Source organism: Leucopleurus acutus, assembly GCF_964270905.1.
Source record: "Leucopleurus acutus genome assembly, chromosome: 3".
In the NCBI taxonomy this organism is placed as follows: domain Eukaryota; kingdom Metazoa; phylum Chordata; class Mammalia; order Artiodactyla; family Delphinidae; genus Leucopleurus; species Leucopleurus acutus.
This window is the reverse complement of record NC_139145.1, coordinates 9,087,308-9,109,228: the sequence shown is the minus strand read 5'-3', so window position 1 is coordinate 9,109,228 and position 21,921 is coordinate 9,087,308. Positions and strand designations below refer to the sequence as shown.

The following is a 21,921-nucleotide window of genomic DNA, read 5'->3' as shown; positions in this document are numbered from 1 at the left end:
GCTGGGCCCGTGAGCCATGGCCACTAAGCCTGCGCATCTGGAGCCTGTGCTCTGCAACGGGAGAAGCCACAAAAGTGAGAGGCCCGCATACTGCAAAAAAAAAAAAAAAAATTGTTACAGAAAAAGGAGCAAGGTAAAAACCTACAAGACCAAATAAATGAAGATGAAATAGGCAACCTACCTGAAAAAGAATTCAGAGTAATGATAGTAAAGATGATCCAAAATCTCGGAAACAGAATGGAGAAAACACAAGAAACATTTAACAAGGATCTAGAAGAACTAAAGAGCCAACAAACAGTGATGGACAACACAGTTACTGAAATTAAAATACTCTAGAAGGAATCAATAACAGAATAACTGAGGCAGGAGAACGGATAAGTGAGCTGGAAGGTAAAATGGTGGAAATACCTGCCAGGGAGCAGAATAAGGAAAACAGAATGAAAAGAATTGAGGACAGTCTCAGGGACCTCTGGGACAACACTAAACGCACCAACATTCGCATTATAGGGGTCCCAGAGGAAGAAGAGAAAAAGAAAGGGTCTGAGAAAATATTTAAACTGATTATAGTCGAAAACTTCCCTAACATGGAAAAGGAAATAGTCAATCAAGTCCAGGAAGCACAGAGAGTCCCATACAGGATAAACCCAAAGAGAAACACGCCGAGACACATATTAACCAAACTATCAAAAACTAAATACAAAGAAAAAATATGGAAAGCAGCAAGGGAAGAGCAACAAATAACACACAAGGGAATCCCCATAAGGTTAGCAGCTGATTTTTCAGCAGAAATTCTGCAAGCCAGAAAGGAGTGGCAGGACATATTTAAAGTGATGAAAGGGAAAAACCTACAACCAAGATTACTCTACCCAGGAAGGATCTCATTTAGATTCCACAGAGAAATTAAAACCTTTACAGATAAGCAAAACTTAAGAGAATTCAGCACCACCAAACCAGCTTTACAACAAATGCTAAAAGAACTTCTCTAGGCAGGAAACACAAGGGAAGGAAAAGACCTACAATAACAAACCCAAAACAATTAAGAAAATGGTAATAGGAACATACATATCAATAATAACTTTGAATGTAAATGGATTAAATGCTCCAACCAAAAGACATAGACTGGCTGAATGGTTATTAAACAAGACCTGTACATATGCTGTCTACAAGAGACCCACTTCACACCTAGGGACACATACAGACTGAAAGTGAGGGGATGGAAAAAGATATTCCATGCAAATGGAAATCAAAGGAAAGTTGGAGTAGCAATTCTCATATCAGACAAAATAGACTTTAAAATAAAGACTATTACAAGAGACAAAGAAGGACACTACATAATGATCAAGGGATCAATCCAAGAAGAAGATATAACAGTTGTAAATATTTATGCACCCAACATGGAGCACCTCAATACATAAGGCAAAAGCTAACAGCCATAAGAGGGGAAATCAACAGTAACACATTCATAGTAGGGGACTTTAACATCCCACTTTCGCCAATGGACAGATCATCCAAAATGAAAATAAATAAGGAAACACAAGCTTTAAATGCTACATTAAACAAGATGGACTTAATTGATATTTATAGGACCTTCCATCCAAAAACAACAGAATACACTTTCTTCTCAAGTACTCATGGAACATTCTCCAGGATACACCATATCCTGGGTCACAAATCAAGCCTTGGTAAATTTAAGAAAATTAAAATTGTATCAAGTATCTTTTCCAAACACAATGCTATGAAACTAGATATCAATTACAGGGAAAAAACTGTAAAAAATACACACACATGGAGGCCAAACAAATCACTACTAAATAACCGAGAGATCACTGAAGAAATCAAAGAGGAAATAAAAAAATACTTAGAAACAAATGACAATGAAAACATGATGACCCAAAACCTATGGGATGCAGCAAAAGCAGATCTAAGAGGGAAGTTTATAGCAATACAATCCTACCTCAAGAAACAAGAAACATCACAAATAAACAACCTAACTTTACACCTAAAGCAATTAGAGAAAGAAGAACAAAAAAAAAAACCCCAAAGTTAGCAGAAGGAAAGAAATCATAAAGATCAGATCAGAAATAAATGAAAAAGAAATGAAATAAACAATAGCAAAGATCAATAAAACTAAAAGCTGGTTCTTTGAGAAGATAAACAAATTGATAAACCATTAGCCAGACTCATTAAGAAAAAAAGGGAGAAGACTCAAATCAATAGAATTAGAAATGAAAAAGGAGAAGTAACAACTGACACTGCAGAAATACAAAGGATCATGAGAGATTACTACAAGCAACCATATGCCAATAAAATGGACAACCTGGAAGAAATGGACAAATTCTTAGAAGAGCACAACCTTCTGAGACTGAACCAGGAAGAAACAGAAAATATAAATAGACCAAGCACAAGCACTGAAATTGAGAATGTGATTAAAAATCTTCCAACAAACAAAAGCCCAGGACCAGATGGCTTCCCAGGCAAATTCGATTAAACATTTAGAGAAGAGCTAACACCTATCCTTCTCAAACTCTTCCAAAATATAGTGGAGGGAGGAACACTCTCAAAATCATTCTACAAGACCACCATCACCCTGATACCAAAACCAGACAAAGATGTTACAAAGAAAGAAAACTACAGGCCAATATCACTGATGAACATAGATGCAAAAATCCTCAAAAAAATACTAGCAAACAGAAACAAACAGCACATTAAAAGTATCATACACCATGATTAAGGATTCTTCAATATACACAAATCAATCAATGTGATACACCATATTAACAAATTGAAGGGTAAAACCATATGATAATATCAATAGATGCAGAAAAAACTTTGAACAAAATTCAACATCCATTTATGATAAAAACTCTCCAGAAGGTAGGCATACAGGGAACCTACCTCAACATAATAAAGGCCATATATGACAAACCCACAGCCAACATCATTCTCAATGGTGAAAAACAGAAACCATTTCCTCTAACATCAGGAACAAGACAAGGTTGCCCACTCTCACCACCATTATTCAACATAGTTTTGGAAGTTTTAGCCACAGCAATCAGGGAAGAAAAAGGAAAAAAAAGGAATCCAAGTTGGAAGAGAAGTAAAACTGTCACTGTTTGCAGATAACATGGTACTATACATAGAGAATCCTAAAGATGCTACCAGAAAACTACTAGAGTTAATCAATGAATTTGGTAGAGTAGCAGGATACAAATTACTGCACAGAAATCTCTTGCATTCCTATACACTAATGATGAAAAATTTGAAAACGAAATTAAGGAAACACTCCCATTTACAACTGCAACAAAAAGAATAAAATACCTAGGAATAAACCTACCTAAGGAGAAAAAAAACCTGTATGCAGAAAACTATAAGACACTGGTAAAAGAAATTAAAGATGAGGAAAACAGATGGAGAGGTATACTCTGTTCTTGGATTGGAAGAATCAACATTGTGAAAATGACTATACTACCCAAAGCAATGTACAGGTTCAGTGCAATCCCTATCAAACTACTAATGGCATTTTTCACAGAACTACAAAAAAAAATTTTCACAATTTGTAAGGAAACACAAACGACCCTGAATAGCAAAAACAATCTTGAGAAAGAAAAATGGAGCTGGAGGAATCAGGCTCCTGGCCTTCAGACTATACTACAAAGCTACAGTAATCAAGACTGTATGGTACTGGCACAAAAACAGAAATATAGATCAATGGAACAGGATAGAAAGCCCAGAGATAAACCCACGCACATATGGTCACCTTATCTTTGATAAAAGAGGCAAGAACATAGAATGGAGAAAAGACAACCTCTTCAATAAGTGGTGCTGGGAAAATTGAACAGCTACATGTAAAAGAATGAAATTAGAGCATTTCCTGACACCATACACAAAAATAAACTCAAAATGGATCAGAGACCTAAACATAAGACAGGACACTATAAAACTCTTAGAGAAAAACACAGGAAGCGCACTCTTAAACATAAATCACAGTAAGATCCTTTTTGACCCACCTCCTAGAGAAATGGAAATAAAAACAAAAATAAACAAATGGGACCTAATGAAACTTAAAAGCTTTTGTACAGCAAAGGAAACCATAAACAAGACAAAAATACAACCCTCAGAATGGAAGAAAATATTTGCAAATGAAGCAACAGACAAAGGATTAATCTCCAAAATTTACAAACAGCTCATGCAGCTCAATATCAAAAACACAAAAAACCCAATCCAAAAATGGGCAGAAGACCTAAATAGACATTTCTCCAAAGAAGTTATACAGATTGCCAACAAACACATGAAAAGATGCTCAACATCACTAATCATTAGAGACATGCAAATCAAAACTACAATGAGGTATCACTTCACACCGGTCAGAATGGCCATCATCAAAAAATCTACAAACAATAAATGCTGGAGTGGGTGTGGAGTAAAAGGAACCCTCTTGCACTGTTGGTGGGAATGTAAATTGATACAGCCATTATGGAGAACAGTATGGAGGTTCCTTAAAAAACTAAAAATAGAACTACCATACGACTGAGCAATCCCACTACTGGGCATATACCCTGAGAAAACCATGATTCAAAAAGAGTCATGTACCACAATGTTCATTGCAGCTCTATCTACAATAGCCAGGACATGGATGCAACCAAAGTGTCCATCAACAGATGAATGGATAAAGAAGATGTGGCACATATACACAATGGAATATTATTCAGCCATAAAAAGAAATGAAATTGAGTTATTTGTAGTGAGGTGGATGGACCTAGAGTCTGTCATATAGAGTTAAGTAAGTCAGAAAGAGAAAAACAAATACCATATGCTAACACATATATATGGAATCTAAGAAAAAAAAGATCATGAAGAACCTAGGGGCAGGATGGGAATAAAGACCCAGACGTAGAGAATGGACTTGAGGACACAGGGAGGGGAAGGGTAAGCTGGGACGAAGTAAGAGAATAGCATTGACATATATACACTACCAAATGTAAAATAGATAGCTAGTGGGAAGCAGCCACATAGCACAGGGAGATCAGCTTGGTGCTTTGCGACCACCTAGAGGGGTGTATTAAGGAGGGTTGGAGGGAGACGCAAGAGGGAAGGGGTATGGGAGAATAAGTATGCATACAGCTGATTCACTTTGTTATACAGAAGAAACCAACACAACACGGTAAAGCAATTATACTCCAATAAAGATGTTAAAAAAAAAAAAAGAAAAGGCAGGCAGAGGACATGGGTGGGGGTCTATTCTGGGAAGGCCTTATAGGGTTCTTCTCAGTTACAATTAGTCACCAGTACTAACAGTTGAAACAGCAAAGAGTTGGCCTCCAACCCACACCCCCCTTCCAAATCTAGAGTGCTTCCAGTTGGCTGGACCCAGCTCATCTCCAACATTCTAGCTGCAAGGGATTCTTTGAAAGGTCATGTTTTGCTGGCCAGTCTCTGCATTAGATATTAGAAGGGTGTTGGGATGGAGACTAAGTATAAGTCCACCCATATCGACCTCCAGGCAGAAACTTTAAGACGCTTTCTGTTTTTGACATTTTCCAACTTGCACTGATTCCCATATAAACAAAAGCAGATGGCCCATAATCCTAACAACAGGTGTATTAGTCTGAGTTCCCCCAAGAGCACACTTGAAGACAATTATTTCAATGTGAGCAATTACTGGGGAGGTGATCCCAGGAAGCAGAGTGAAGAAATGTGGAATCAAGACGTAGAAGAGAAGTCAATAAAATGTGTGATACCAAACACTGTATTAATTAGTTACTGCTAAGTCCCAAAACTTAGCAACTTAACACACTTTTTAACCTAAGAGTTTCTAAGCATCCCAAATCCGGGTTAGGAGGCAGGGATCGTTGGGGATAATCTTCGAGTCTGTCTTCCACAAGCACATCCCTACCCTTAGCAATGAGAGCTCAATCCTTCCAGGGCACTCTGAGAGACCATATAGCAGAGCCCTCAGAACTGACCCCCTGAGGAGTAAGGAAGTGGAATATCTATCCACCAATGCCTGTCCCACATTGTTTGAGGACCACTCCAAAGGCAATAATTTTATAGTATGTATTAGTCCTTTGGGGCATTACAACAAATTACCATAGACTGGGTGACTTATATAGAAATTTATTTCTCACAGTTCTAGAGGCTGGAAGTCCAAGGTCAGGGTGCCAGTATGGTCAGGCTCTGGTGAGACCCCTTTTCTGGGTTGTAGATACTGACTTCTCATTGTATGATCACTGGGCAGAAAGACAGCAAGAGAGCTCTCTGACCCCTTCTTACAAGGGGACTAATCTTATAGACAAGGACTCCACCCTCCTACATAACTATGTCCCAAGTCTCCACCTCCTAATATCATCACATTGGGAATTAGGATTTCAACATATGAATTTGGAATTAGGGAGGACATACATTCAGTCCACACAGGCTGAGGAGAATGGCCTTAGTGTAGTGAATTGAATGATGGTCTCCCAAAAGATATGCCCTAACCCCTAGAACCCGTGAATGTGACTTTATTTGGAAAAAGGGTCTTTTCAGATAATTAAGGATCTTGAGATGAGATCATCCTGGATTTAGGGTGGGCCCTACATCCAATGATTGGTGTCCTCCTGAGAAGAGGAGGTAACACATAGAGACACACATAGAGAAGAAGCCCACATGACAATGGAAATAGAGATTGGAATGATGTAGCTATAGGCCAAGAAATGCCAAGGACTGCTGGAAAACACCAGAAGCTACGAGAGCATGGCTTGTCCCTCAGAGCCTCCAGAAGAAACCAACACCACTGATACCTTGATTTTGGACACCTGGCTCCCAGAACTTACAGATTTCTGTTTTTAAAACCACTGTGGTCATTTGTTATGGCAACCCTAGGAAACTAATGCAGTTAGAGAGCTGAAGGCACTTGTGGTGTAAAAGGGAACTGTTTGCAAGTGACCTCCAAGGCAGTCCAAGACAGTAGTGGCACCAATAGTATCTGCTATAATAGAATATTTTTATTTTTATTTTTTTGTCTCTGGAAAATTGTTGCAAATGCAACCAAGAAATTATGAAGGTGACAGCACCTCTTTCCCTTGGGAAGCTGACATTGGCTATATTTCTGGCTACCTGTCATTTAACCTTCCATCTACCTATGATCACCTTGATTTCCCTTTTATTTTTTTAATTTATTTATTTTATTTATTATTTTTGGCTGCGTTGGGTCTTCATTTCTGCACACGGGCTTTTTAGTTGCAGTGAGCGGGGCCTACCCTTCCTTGCGGTGTGTGGGCTTCTCATTGTGGTGGCTTCTCTTGTTGCAGAGCATGGGCTCTAGGCTCACGGGCTTCAGAGTTGTGGCTCGTGGGCTTCAGTAGCTGTGGCTCGCGGGCTCTAGAGCACAGACTCAGTAGTTGTGGCACACGGGCTTCATTGCTCCGTGGCATGTGGGATCTTCCCAGACCAGGGCTCGAACCCATGTCCCCTGCATTGGCAGGCGGATTCTTAACCACTGCACCACCAGGGAAGCCCTGATCTCCCTTTTATGGGGAAAATTCCCCACGGAGAATAGTCTTAGCATAATGGTTGTTCCAACACCAGCCTTCCCTCCTGGGGCAGGAATGGGACCCATGCTCAGCCAACATAAGGCTCATTGTTTTGACTCTTGGATGAGTGGCCCAGGGTCATTTGAAAGTGTTTGAAGGACAGTGGCAGGGTAGCATGCGGCCAGAGCTGTCTGCCAGCTCTATGACCTTGGCTCTAAATCCTCTTGCTGGCCCCCAAGGAGGAAGGCTCATCTAACACAGATGAGCTGAGGATGTAATTCCTATGAACTTTCTGTCCATCAAGAAAGTTCACCGACATCCCGTGATAATACACAAGTGACCAGGAGAAGGGATGCACTGAGCCCTGCTGGGAACTTCCTCCTTCCCCACAACATGAAGTATTAGCTGGGTAGAAAGAAGAGGAAATCTGAACAGAACTGTGTTCCCAGACCTGGGCAAACTTGCTGTGCCCAACTCCTGTCTCTGGGGCCACTGTCTCTAGATGACTGGGAGATGTTAAGGAAAATTCTATATGCCAATATTGACACCATTTCTCAGCCCTTCACTCTCAATGTGGGTTCTAATCCAGTAATGTGGGGGCTTCTGCCATGGAATGCAATTGTCTTTGCTTGGGTTCCCCCAGAAGTAGATACTGACCCAAGGACTCGTGGGCAAATCATTTATTCTGGAGGCGGACCCAGGAGACACCAGTAGGTGTTCAGGGATATGCAAAAGAAAGGGGAGGGCACCTGATACTGGTGCACAGATGAGCAGGTTTCCGCTGTAGGCAACTCTGGCCCAGCCCTGCTAGGAAACTCTGGGGGACTGCATTGGACATGCCCCTCAGAGTCATCCCACCTGAGGGCAGAGGGAACTGGGGTATTGATCCACCAGTTCCCATCAGTTGTTAGTTGATGGTTGCTGATGGTGACAGGGGTGGAGATGTAGCTGTTAGCTGTTCATTCCCAGGCACTTCTAACCTGCTGTGCAGGCTTTGGCAACTTTAGAGAAGCCTGTTGGGCAAAAGATGCAGACACTAGCAGCTGGGAGTATCTACCAAAGGTTACAGCCATTCATCTTTAGCATCAGCAATTCATAACCCTCACGGTGTCCACTAGACCTCCAGAGAGCCCTCAGTTTCACCCCTTTCTCCAAGTCTATTTCTATAGCTGTTAGTCAATTTTGTGAGCCTCTGATATTATTTCCATAAAACTCATCCTTTAAAGCTAGTATGCACAGGATCCATTTCTGTTGCATGCAGACAAAAACTCGGACTGCTGTTCCCTGCCCTCCTACATTTGGAGTGAAATAATCTGTAAATAACGTAACTGGGCATGTAAAAACTTTTTTCCCAAAGATAATTTTCAAAGTAACACTAAGGAAATTAAAGAAAAAATATTTGTCCAGATTTCAGGGGCACCCCACATACTCAGGTTAATAGTCTCTGTTGAACTGCTACCACCCTGGTCCAGCCTCCACCATCTCCTACCCGGTCTAGTACAGTTGCCTCCTCTCTGGTCTCTGGGTTTCCACCCTCACTCCTCCCATCCCTGTCTCCTCCCCACAAGCAGCCAGAGGGCGCTTGTAAGAACTTAAGTTAGATCATGTCCCTCCTCCGCTCAGAACCCTTCATGGCTCCCACCTCACTCAGAGCAAAAGCCAAAGTCCATCTTGTAGCCCCCAAGGCCCTGCCTCATCATCTCCCTCCTCCACTGCTCCCCTCGTTCACTCTGATCCAGGTTCCTCGCTATTCCCAAACGTACCATGCCTGGTCCAGCCTCAGGGCCTTTGCACTTTCTGTTCCTTCTTCCTGGAATGCTCTTTCCCAGGTAACCGTGGGGATTGCTTCTTCACTTCCTTTAATTCCTTCAAAGTCATTGAGACCATCCCAAACCATCTGATCTAAAATTGCAAACAACCCTGTTTTAAAATGTAGATTTTATTATCATTCAGGTATGGTGAGACCAACAGATCAAGAGAGGACTGCCATGGAAAAGACACAGTTCCCAGCAGGAGGGGAGGCACACCGTGCCTTGAAGAGCCACCCAGAGAAGCACCAGGATTGGTCAGGAGGCAGGGGGAGCAAGGGGAAACATGGTGGTTTCGTTGTGGTTTCTGCAGAAAGGAATGGGTGAGGCACAGTGAGCAGGCTTAGGCGTGACGAGTCTGGATAATTTCAGTGGGTTCTGGGCATAGGAACTGTCCTTAGTTGTCTGGTATCTGGCTCTGGAATGATTAGGATAGGTAGATAGTGGCCCAGAGTGTTGGAACTGATAAAAAGAGGTGATTGGGGTGTGGAATCTGGATTGAAGTCCTTTACTAGCTCTAAGCATTGGCTAACCCTGGGAGGCACAGTCTTTTGAGACTCAACCAGGCCCCAGATGTCAAAGCATCAGAAACATGGTTAACGCAGAACCCCACGCCAACACTCCATTCCCTTTTACTGCATGGTTTTTCTCCACAACAATGAACAATCCGTGACATACTGTGCAGTTTACTTCTTTACTTTGTTGACTGACTCCCAGACTGGGTGTCAGCCCCAGGAAGCACAAACATTTGTCTGTTTTAGTAGTCCCTGTTCTAACGCCAGCATCTAGGACAGCACCTGTCACAGTGAATTGTATGAATGAACTGATCAATATTCTCTAGGAGTTATGGAATGATTACTCTTCAGCAGTTGGTAGTGAAAGTCCAGAGCCTGTATAGCATCTTAGTGGTTTCCCTGATTTGACCCTCAAACAGTGTGTTTCTTTGCATCCCCAGCAGAGCAGGAAATCTGCCTAGTATTCACAATCCAGTAATGGGGGAAACTGTATCCTGTGAACATCCACTTCTCAAACTTGATCCGTTCACAGGAGTGGGCATCTCTAGCTGGGTGATGCCCCTAGTTCTGAGCCAGAGGAAGGGGATGCTCCTCCCTGGAGGTGACTCTCGGTCACATTTTTCCTTCACCCCCTCCTCTGTCCTAAAAATAACCAGGATGCTGGAAGCTGTTGAGGCTGCATTGAGCTATTTTTAACCTTAGGATCTAGGCTGTGACCAGGCTGGACTTAGCTGCAGCAAAAACATGTCAGTGGAGAAGACTCACCTCAGAGAGGACTTTGAGCATCCTTATAATGTGCAGGTTACAGTATCTGATTTAGTAGATGGTGTGAATTGAGAGTTATTGGGGAAGCAGCAGAAGAAAGAGTGAAATGAAAGAATTTATTCATTCATTCAGTGCCAGGCCTTTTTCTGGGTACTGGGAATACAGTAAGGAAAAAGCAGACAAAAATCTGTGCCCTGGAAATAAACGGGATGAGCTTAGAATATCTACTTGTGTCTGAAAGCAAGGAAAGGGCTTTTAAAGACTAAGGGTTCTGTCAAAAGAACACACAAACTAGCCTGAAGGGGCTCCCCCTGGTCAAAATTGGGATAAGATCCTACCCTGTTAGCCAAAATCCCATGTCATAAAAACCTTGCTTACAGATGTTAAATTCAATTTCTTACAGTTCCAATCAGAGCAATTAAATAAACAGACTGGGGGCTTCCCAGGTGGCGCAGTGGTTGAGAGTCCACCTGCCGATGCAGGGGACACGGGTTCGTGCCCCGGTCCGGGAAGATCCCACATGCCGCGGAGCGGCTGGGCCCGTGAGCCATGGCCGCTGAGCTTTCGCGTCCGGAGCCTGTGCTCTGCAACGGGAGAGGCCACAGCAGTGAGAGGCCCGCGTACAGCAAATAAACAAACAAATAAATAAATAAGTAAATAAACAAACTGTCCGGAAGTTTCACACAACACGAATAAATAGCCAAATGCCAAGGATTTTTGAAAAGCAATATGATGCATTATTTCCTCTGGGATAGTCATACTGAACCATGGATTAACCAAACATGGAGCTGGCGCCCTAGAAAGTATTCTGCTATCAGGATGTGTCATTTCTTTTTCTTTTTTTTTTTTTTTGCGATACACGGGCCTCTCACTGTCGTGGCCCCTCCCGTTGCAGAGCACAGGCTCCGGACGCGCAGGCTCAGCGGCCATGGCTCACGGGCCCAGCCGCTCCGCGGCATGTGGGATCTTCCCGGACCGGGGCATGAACCCGCGTCCCCTGCATCGGCAGGCGGAGTCTCAACCACTGCGCCACCAGGATGTGTTATTTCTGATTGACTTATTCTACTCTGGAATAGTAGGAGCTGCCAATTTCTGGGTCCTTTCTGGGTCACTCTTCTACGTGCTTCAGGTACATTATCTCACTTGATCCTAACCACAAATGAACAAGTTAGGTTCTGATTACCAGTGTTTCCTAGAAGAGGCAACTGAGCATCCAGACCCTCTAAAGCACAATTCAGCAAAAGAGGAGGAGAAAGAGAAGGATGAAGTACTTTAGTAGTAGTCTTTTTCTCTTTCAGTAGGTGGATAAGTCTATCAATCAGAATTCAATTCTGCTGCACAGATCAGGAAACTCAAATAACAGTGGCTTAAACAAGAAAGAGGTATTTTTTTTCTCCCTTGTAGGTGTACAGTAGGCAATTCACAGCTGGTAGGGCATCCCCACAGTTATCAGGGACCTAAGGGACTTCTAACTTTTCGCTCTCTTATTTTTGGCTTCCATCCTCATGGCCACAGAATGGGTGCTACACCTCCAGCCATCATACACATGCTCCATGCAATCTTAAGAGGTAAAGGGCTAGGGCATACCTGCCAAATGAGTCATCAACATTTGAGAGTTTACTAGAAGTTCCACTCAATAGCTTTCATTCATATTTCATGAGGCCACTGCTATCTGCATTAAAGGTTGGGAAATGTGCTTTTAGCTGAGCACATTGTCACTCCCCGTAAATATGGGGAGTTCTGTTAGAGCAAAGAATAGGGGATATATACTGAGGATGCAAGAAGCAAGCAATCTCTGACACAATAAGCATGCTGCATTTCTCTTCTTGCTTTTATTTCTTGCACAGGAATTCTGACCCATGGCCCCTTGCCCTTACCCTTCAGCGCATACCAGCCTGTCTTCCAAATACCAGAATGGAAGCTTTTGTTGCTGCTGAATCATGCTTTGCCACACACAAGCCTCAGAATTAATAGCCTGGGGAGCAACCCTCAACCAGTAACTGACAGGAATTGGTGGGTAAATACCTCAGCTCTCTCGCCCTTCAGTGGGACAGCTCTGAAGTGTACATGCCTTATGCTGTCTCCCATAGGTCCCCAAATAGACTTAAGCTCCAGTTGCTCCAGCAGGAAAACACACGAAACACGCCCTTCACTGTCTTCCTCCCCTTCCTCTCTCCTCCACTGGTGTTTCTGGGGGTCACCTCCCAAACAAATTATTTGACTTCAAATCCTTGTCTCAGGATCTGCTTTGAGAGGAGCTCAAACAAGAAAGAAAGAAAGAAAGAAAGAAAGAAAGAAAGAAAGAAAGAAAGAAAGAAAGAAAGAAAGAAAGAAAGAAAGAAAGAGAGAGAGAGAGAGAGAGAGAGAGAGAGAGAGAGAGAGAGAGAGAAGAAAGAAAGAAAGAAAGAAAGAAAGAAAGAAAGAAAGAACCGATTCGAAAAGATACATGCACCCCAATGTTCATAGTAGCATTATTTACAAATGCCAAGATATGGAAGCAACCTAAGTGTCCATCAACAAACAAATGGATAAAGAAGATGTGATATAAAATGGAATACTACTCAGCCACAAAAAAGAATGAAATGTTGCCATTCACAACAATGTGCATGGACTTGGAGGGCATGCTAAGTGAAATAAGTCAGACAAAGACAAATACTGTATGATATCACTTATATGTGGAATCTAAAAAATAAAACTAGCTAGTGACTATAACAAAAAAGAAACACTCACAGATATAGAGAAAAAACTAATGGTTACCAGTGGGGAGAAGGAAGTGGAGAGAGGGAAGACAGGGGTAGGGAATTAAGAGATACAAACTACTACGTATAAAATAAATAAGTTACAAAGATATAAAATACAACACAGAGAATCTAGCCAATATTTTATAATTATAAATGGAATACAACCTTTAAAAGTTGTGAATCACTATGTTGTACAACTGAACCTTATATAATATTGTACATCAACTATACTGCAATTTTTAAAATTAAATTAAATTAAAAGATCAGGTCTTCCCTGGTGGTGCAGTGGTTAAGAATCCACCTGCCAATGCAGGGGACATGGGTTCAAGCCCTGGTCCAGGAGGATCCCACATGCCGCGGAGCAACTAAGCCCATGTGCCACAACTACTGAGCCTGCTCTCTAGAGCCCATGAGCCACAGCTATTGAGCCCACATGCCACAACTACTGAAGCCCATGTGCCTAGAGCCCATGCTCCACATCAAGAGAAGCCACCACAATGAGAAGCCTGTGCACCGCAACGAACGGTAGCCCCCGCTTGCCGCAGCTAGAGAAAGCCTGCATGCAGCAATGAAGACCCAACACAGCCAAAAGTAAATAAATTAAATAAATAAAGATCAGTGGCATGTCTACATGTCTGCTACAAAAGGGGAAAAGGTTTTGACCCCTCTTATTACCCTGGTAGTATCCAAACACTTCTCTTGCCATATCTAAGGTACTGAAAGTCACGCCTCTCTCTTTTCTCTAATAGAAAGAATAAACAGTGTTTGGTGTTCACCCATATGTTCTCCTCCATTTCCCAGACCCTCTTGCAGTTAGAACAGACCCATGTGACTCATTCTAGCCAATGGATTATCACTACCGGATGGAGGCAGTTAACAGCTGGTGTGCCCACTCTATCCTTCTCTTCCCCTCCCAAGGTAGCTTTGGAAGCCTGTGAGAGATGGTGCTGGTGCAAAATGGAGGAAGGTTGGATCCCTGAGTCACTGCTTGGATGCAAGCCCTGCTAACCAGCTTCACAGGAATGAGAAACAGACTTGTGCTGGGCACAGCCACTAAAGTTTCCAGTTTGTTTGTTATCACCACTGAACGCAGACTTACACTGACTAGTGAGCCTACTTTGTGGACAAAGGGAGAACTCTCAGGGAAATTTTGCAGACGTTACATGTCATTTTCCCCAGCTACAATTTGCATAATTCATTTTCCGAGAAGAATTCACAGAACTTAGTGAAGAACTAAGACCTATAGGCAGCAGTTTGCTGATCCCCTTTTCATGAGAGAGGAGAAATCATTTATTACATCGTGGATGCCATGGGGTCTCTTTAAAGGGGATATAGCCAAGAGCCTCTCCTAGGAGTGAGGCACATAAGTCAGTTCACCCATCTGGGCCTCAGTTTCCCCATTTGGAAGGCTGTATGGGAAAGTCTCTGCAATCCATTCTCTCATTTTAAAAACTTTCCTTGATTTTAATTTCAGTCTGAAAAAAATCTGGGGAAAGGGAGAAGAGAGGAAATTTGGAAATAATTACCCTCCGTATCGCAACCCCTGAAGATCACGAAAAGGTTATAGTGAGCATGGGAGCAAGAATTCTAAAGCTTCTCCACTCCTGGGGAACCTGCTATCCTAAATTTAAACTTGGCAGAGATGTTGGCAACATCCTCAGGCCTCTTTCTGCCAAGAAACTCACTGAAATTAACAAATGGCTTATTTGCTTATGTTTGGTCTGTCCTCAGTACAGGAACAGTTTTCCAGGCACATAACTGATGATATCCAAATTTACTTGCAGTTTTCTCCTCTCTGCAGTTGTGTCATGTCCTCAGTTTGAAAGGTCACGTTCATCAGATTGGAATATGAGAGGTTGGCACGCAGACATTTCATGTAAAGGCCTGAATGCCTGAAGCAGGATAAGGAGGAAACAAACTTCTGCAGAAGAAAAATCGTAACAGCTCAGGCACGGTCTTAGAGTTGTACATATATTAAATTTAGCAATATCCAACTTTTTTAACCACCTGAGCTCCTTTGCCGTATGTAATTTCTTTTGCCCAGACCATTCCAATAAATTTGTAACCCGTAATAATGAATTTATCATACAAAAATGCAAAAGGTGAAAATGGATGATCTAAAATAACACAAATTGTTAACACCCTGGTCTAAGCCTCCATCATTTCCCACATGGACCAGTGCTGTTGTTTCTGCCCAGGTCTCCTGGTTCCTGCCCTCACCCCTGATGGTCTGTTCCCCCTGCAGCAGCCAGAGGACGCCAGTGAGCACCTGAGTCCAGTCACTGGCCTCCCCTGCTCAGAACTTTGCACAGCTCCCACTTCATTGGGATAAAAGCCAAAGTCCTTCCCACATCCCCCAAAGCCCTGCACAGTCTGCCGCCAACAACTCCCTGCCCTCGCCTCCTCCCACTCTCCCCCTCACCTACTCCCTCCAACCACACTGACTTCTTTGCTGTTGCTCAAACATACTAGGCATGGTCCTACCTCAGGGCCTTTGAACTTGCTGTTCCCACTGCCTAGAAAGCTCCTTCCTCCCAGCTTGCTCATTCACCTGCAACAAGTTTACTCAGTTCTCAAATTTCTAACCTACTTCTAACCCCCTGAAACTGCAACTCACTCCCCAGCACCCCCCGATCCACTTACCCTGTTCTATATTCTTTCTTCCATAGTATTTACCAACTTTTTCTTTTAGGAAATAACTTTTTATTTTATATTGGAATATAGTTGATTAACAATGTTGTGTTTCAGGTGTACAGCAAAATGATTCAGTCATACATATACATGTATCTATTCTTTTTCAAATTCTTTTCCCATTTAGGTTGTTATATAATATTGAGCAGAGTTCCCTGTACTATACAGTAGGTCCTTGTTGGTTATCCATTTTATTTATTTTTTATTTTCTTACTTTATTTTTGGCTGCATTGGATCTTCATTGTGGTGCACAGTCTTCTCACTGCGGTGGCTTCCCTTGTTGCAGAGCACGGGCTCTAGGCGTGGGCTTCAGTAGTTGTGGCACATGGGCTCAGTAGTTGTGGCTCGCAGACTCAGTAGCTGTGGTGCATGGGCTTAGTTACTCCGCAGCATGTGGGATCTCCCCAGACCAGGAATCAAACCCGTGTCCCCTGCATTGGCAGGCAGATTCTTAACCACTGAGCCACCAGGGAAGTCCCTGGTTATCCATTTTAAAAATAGCAGTGTGTACATGTCAATCCCATACTCCCTAACTATCCCTCCCCTCACCCCACCCCTCCCCTCCCCCGCTGCCATAACCATAAGTTCATTCTCTAAGTCTGTGAGTCTGTTTCTGTTTTGTAAATAAGTTCATTTGTATCATTTTTTTTTAGATTCCGCATATAAGCAATATCATACGATATTTCACTTTCTCTGACTAATTTCACTTAGTATGATAATCTCTAGTTCCATCCATGTTGCTGCAAATGGCATTATTTCATTCTTTTTAATAGCTGAGTAATATTCCATTGTATATAGGTACCACATCTTCTTTATCCATTCCTCTGTCGATGGACATTTAGGTTGCTTCCATGTCTTGGCTATTGTAAACAGTGCTGCAATGAACATTGGGGTGCATGTATCCTTTTGGACCACGTTTTACCACATTTTAACATACTTTATGTCTCGGGAGGTTTTAATATTTATTTATTTACTTTGGCTGTACCGGGTCTTAGTTGTGACATGTGGGATCTAGTTCCCTGACCAATCTAGTTTCCCTGCACTGGGGGCATGGAGTCTTAACCACTGGACCACCAGGGAAGTCTCTATGTCTCGTGTTTATTATCCACCACCCTCCACTCGAATTGAAACCCCTTGAGGATGGGAGCTTTGTTTATTCACTCCTGTAGCTCAGACATCTAGAAAGTACCTGGCCCATAGTAGGTACACAGTACATATTATTGAAGGAACGGATAAATGAACAAATGAATGACTTGCTTTACAATATCTGACTTATGGAAATTTTGGAATATCTCAGTGTTGACTTTTTAATAGGTTTTGATTTTCTTCTTCCTCCCTATTGTTTCCTGTTTGAGTTCAAATCCCATCCTCGGTCCTCTAGAATTCTCTCCACCCGCAGGCATACAGCCCCCATGCTCCAACCTTCTGTATTTTTTGTTTTTTTTTTTTTTAGAAACTGTTTATTTTCCGTCAACCTACTTCCATTTTAAGAGTTTGTGGAAGAGCAGCTTAAGACCACTCAGTGGTTGTTCCTACCCATTCAGTGGCCTGAGCAGTGGGAGCTGCAGACCAGTCTTCAGTGGCAGGCTGAGCACTCCAGTCAGTGGGGAACTGCTGAATAGGTACACAGGGCACCTGCACACCTTTGGACCAGTCCACCACCTCAGGCTGAGTAGCAGTGAACTCAGGAGCTGGAGCAGTCCATTCACCCTGAAAGTCCTCCTTGGTCACAGCTTTCTCAGCTGCCGCCTGCTCTTCCTTTTCAGTCTCTTCAGGATCTCTGTAGAAGTAGAGATCACGCATGACCTCCCATGGATGTTCACGGGAGATGGTGCCACGCATGCGCAGAACTTCCTGGGCAAGCATCCACCACATCAGACCCGCTGAGTGAGCTCCCTTTTTAGGATCGTACAGCAGGATACACCAAGTTAGTCTGAAAACAGAAAGGCCAAGTAATGCCTGAGAGGTCCAAGATTAAGAAATCATGGAGAAAAGCAGAAGAAAACACAGGTCATCTTTAAAATGTTTTCATCTCTCCTTAAAGCTTTCGTACATTAAAATCATACATTTGTAGCAAGTATTACTATCAAACTCCACTCATTGGGCCAGAGACCCTTGTGGTGTTAGCGAAAAACTTGCCCCTCATGTAGAACACTACCTACACTTGTGAGTTCATCGGCCAGTGGCTGTATTTTTACTAAACCTGAATCTCATGGAATAGTACCAACACCTGGGCCTTTCTGGGGGCATGACAGCTCTGTAGGTTTCATATAAACAGAGACCGGGGTTTCTCAACCTCTGCACAGTTGGGTCCAGATCCTTCTTTGCAGTGGGGGCCGTCCTGCACATTATAGGAAGTTCACAAGCATCCCTGGCCTCCACCCACTAGATGGCAGTAGCCCCCTCTGACCCCATTCACGACAATTAAAAATGTCTCCAGCTCTATCAAACTCTCCAAGGAGAAAAGGCACCCCAGGTCAAGAATCACTGGGTTAAATGTTCCTCGCAGATTACCAAACCCAGAATCCAATGAACTTCCCAGATAGTGCTCTTCGGGTTCATTGTTAAGCTAGTACCATTTTCTTTTTATCCATGTGCGACAAAATCCAAGTGCACACTAGAGCCAGAAAGTCCCCAGCCATACCCAGAAGTGAGCACAACACCACTTCCACAACTTTCGCACCAAAATGGCATTAATCAGGAGAAAACATCAGATAAAGCCAAACTGAGGGGCATTCCACAAAGTACTCAACCTGTGCTGTTGAAAAGAATCAGGGTCATGTACAGCGTGGTGACACAATTTAACAATACTGTATTATATATTTGAAAATAAGATCTAAGGGAGTAGAGTGGATATATGTATACATATGACTGATCACTTTACTGTACAGCAAGAAACTAGCACAACATTGTAAAGCAACCATACTCCAATAAAAATTAATTTTAAAAAAAAGAGCTTATGGGGCTTGCCTGGTGGCGCAGTGGTTGAGAGTCCGCCTGCCGATGCAGGGGACACGGGTTCGTGCCCCGGTCCGGGAAGATCCCACATGCCGCGGAGCGGCTGGGCCCGTGAGCCATGGCCGCTGAGCCTGCGCGTCCGGAGCCTGTGCTCCGCAACAGGAGAGGCCACAACAGTGAGAGGCCCGCGTACCGAAAAAAAAAAAAAAAAGAGCTTATGTCCCTGGTAATGGTATGTCCTGTTGATAACCTGGGACCACTATCAGTGTTAACATAGATTAAAATATTCTATTGAAATTCTTGATTTTATTTGTCATTTAACAATTGAGGGATTTACTACTTGCAAGGCACTGTGATGGGGTATGGGGAATGATTATAATATTTGCTGAGCACACACTGTATGCCAGACACTAGACAAAGCTTTTTCTGTGGGTTATTTTGTTCAATCCTTACAATAATCTTGTGAGGTAGCAGCTGTCCCACCTCTCCTCACTACATATTACAAATAGAGAAAATGAGATGCGAAGAAGTTAAAGCTAATTTTTTTTTAATTTTAAGTAAAAAAAAAAAAATCTTAGGGAGCAGATCTGAAAAGTTGTCTTCACAATAAAAAGATTTTTGAACTATGTGCAATGATAAATGTTAACTAAACTTACTATGGTAATCATTTCACGATACATACATATGTCAATAAACAAGGACCTACTGTCTAACACAGGGAACTATACTCAATATTTTGTAACAACCTATAAGGGAAAAGAATCTGAAAAATACACATATATGTGTGTATACATAAATATGTATATATGTATAACTGAATCACTGAAACTAACACGACATTGTGAATCAACTACACTTCAAAAGAATAAAAAATATATATATATACATATATATACATATATCAAATCATCATGTTGTACACCTGAAACTTACACAATGTTATATGTCAATGAAACTGTGAAAAATAATACATGTGTAAATGTATATACATATATATATAAAGACAGACAGAGACATAGGGAGATGAAAATAACATGGAAAATGTTAATAATTGGAGAGTCTAGGTGAAGTGTTTGTGGATGTTCATTGTACTGTTCTTGTAATTTTTCTATAAGTTTGAACATTTTCAAAATAAAATGTTAGAAGAACAAGTTACCTAGTCTATTGCCAAAATTTTAATTAATTCAAGTATGGAATCTGGGTATCAAAATGCCCCCCAAGTTAGAGTTTAATAAAGGATATAGAGGAAGAATATTGGAGATTTTCAGAAAATACTTGGTTATCAATACACATTCGCCACGGATGATCTACATTTTCCAATCTCTACCCACAAGCAAATTGTGTTGTCCAGATTAAAGAGCCATTTTTCTCCTCTGAAAGTAGGAATGCTTTCAAGATTTGCATAAACCATTTCAGGGCCAGGGAACCTTAGGATAGATGCGAATCTTGGAATGTGGGTTGTTAGAATATTTTGAAGCTGGTGAGAAAAAAAAGACAGAATATCTGCAAGACAAAATAGGCATCTGCAACTCCCGGTCAACACAAAGATAAGTAGAAACGTCTCTGCCCTTGTGGGAACAGATTGAGTGGAAGGAGTTGATGGGTGTGAAGGCGATGCTGTCAAAATCCCGAAATAAAGATGTTCAAAACGCCCTTTCACAGCATGTCAGACAAATGCCGCGTGGGGACCTCGACATCCCACAGTGATGGAATGTCAAGCAGAGATTTTGAGAAAATGAGAGAGTGCAGAAGCGATGCATGAAAACATACCCTTTTCCTCTCTTTCCAAATCTGGGTCAAAGTGCCCAGCTGTGGAACCAGGACAGTTTCTCTGCTGTCTGGGAAGCAACACCACCTTATCCAAGTCTATCAGGGTGCCAGAAGAGTTGGGCTTCCTATTATTAATTGATTTGTTTGATATACATTCATGGAGTGCTTACGTTCTAGGTGCTATGCTAAGCTTCGGAAAACACAGAGGATTCTGCCAGTTCCTGCCCTTGGAAGCTTGTAGTACAGTGAGGAGTACAAGAGAAGTAGTAACAAGAGTAAATAGTAACAAAGAGAAGTAGTAACGAGTGTGGTAGATTGAATTACTGGTCCCATTTCTTTACCCCTCCCCAAACCATACCCTGCACCATGGGACTTTACTGTCATTCTCACGAGAGGTAGAATCCCTGCCCCTTGTGTTTTAAAATAGTGCATTTTAGGGGGAATTCCCTGGCCGTTCAGTGGTTAGGACCCCGTGCTTTCACTGCCATGGTCCGAGGTTCGATCTCTGGTCGGGGAACTAAGATCCCGCAAGCTGTCCAGCGAGGCAAAATAAATAAAATAAAACAATGAAATAAAAATGTATGTTAGAAAGCTTGACTTATAGTAAGACCAATAGATCAGGAGATGATTTCCATTGAAAAGATAGCTTATTACTCCAAGTTTCCATAAGGAGGGGTTCATGGCAAGCCATGTGAGGCCACACGTGGATGCACCAGGGTCAGCCAGAGGAAGAGGGGAGGGGGAAGTGTGGGTAGACTTTATTGTGTTTCCCTTAGGAGGAAACAGGTGAGGCTGGGTACACAGACTTGGGATTGGCTAGTTTGAGTACTTTCAGCAGCCTCTGGGCATAGATGCTGCCCCTAGTTGTCCAATACCTGGACTTGAGTTGATTAGGTCAGGTGGATAGTGGCCCTGAGTGCAAGAGCCCCATAAAAGAGGTGGTTGGAGTGTGAACTCAGGATTGCCCGGTTTGCACATGAAAGGTACATTCATAGGCAAGTTGTTTATTATCTCTAGGAAATGACTAACCCTAGGAGGGGCAGTATCTGCAGGGTCAGCAAGACCCCAGAGGTCAAAGCATCAGAATACAGAAAAAAAAAAAAAAGAAGACATAGTTAATACACGTTGGTACTGGGTCATATGCCCCGCTTTGGTCAATGGA

The 21,921-nt window shown here is 42.4% G+C and overlaps 1 pseudogene across 1 annotated transcript in view; it reads right to left on the bottom strand.

Moving 5' to 3' along the window:
* LOC309959977 (mitochondrial transcription rescue factor 1-like) overlaps nt 1-17,873 on the bottom strand; it is a 97,461-nt pseudogene extending 79,588 nt beyond the window's left edge. Inside the window, exon 1 of the transcript in view lies at nt 17,675-17,873. The product of the transcript in view is annotated as a mitochondrial transcription rescue factor 1-like (transcript). The remainder of the gene's footprint in view (nt 1-17,674) is intronic.
* Nucleotides 17,874-21,921: the final 4,048 nt, after the last annotated feature.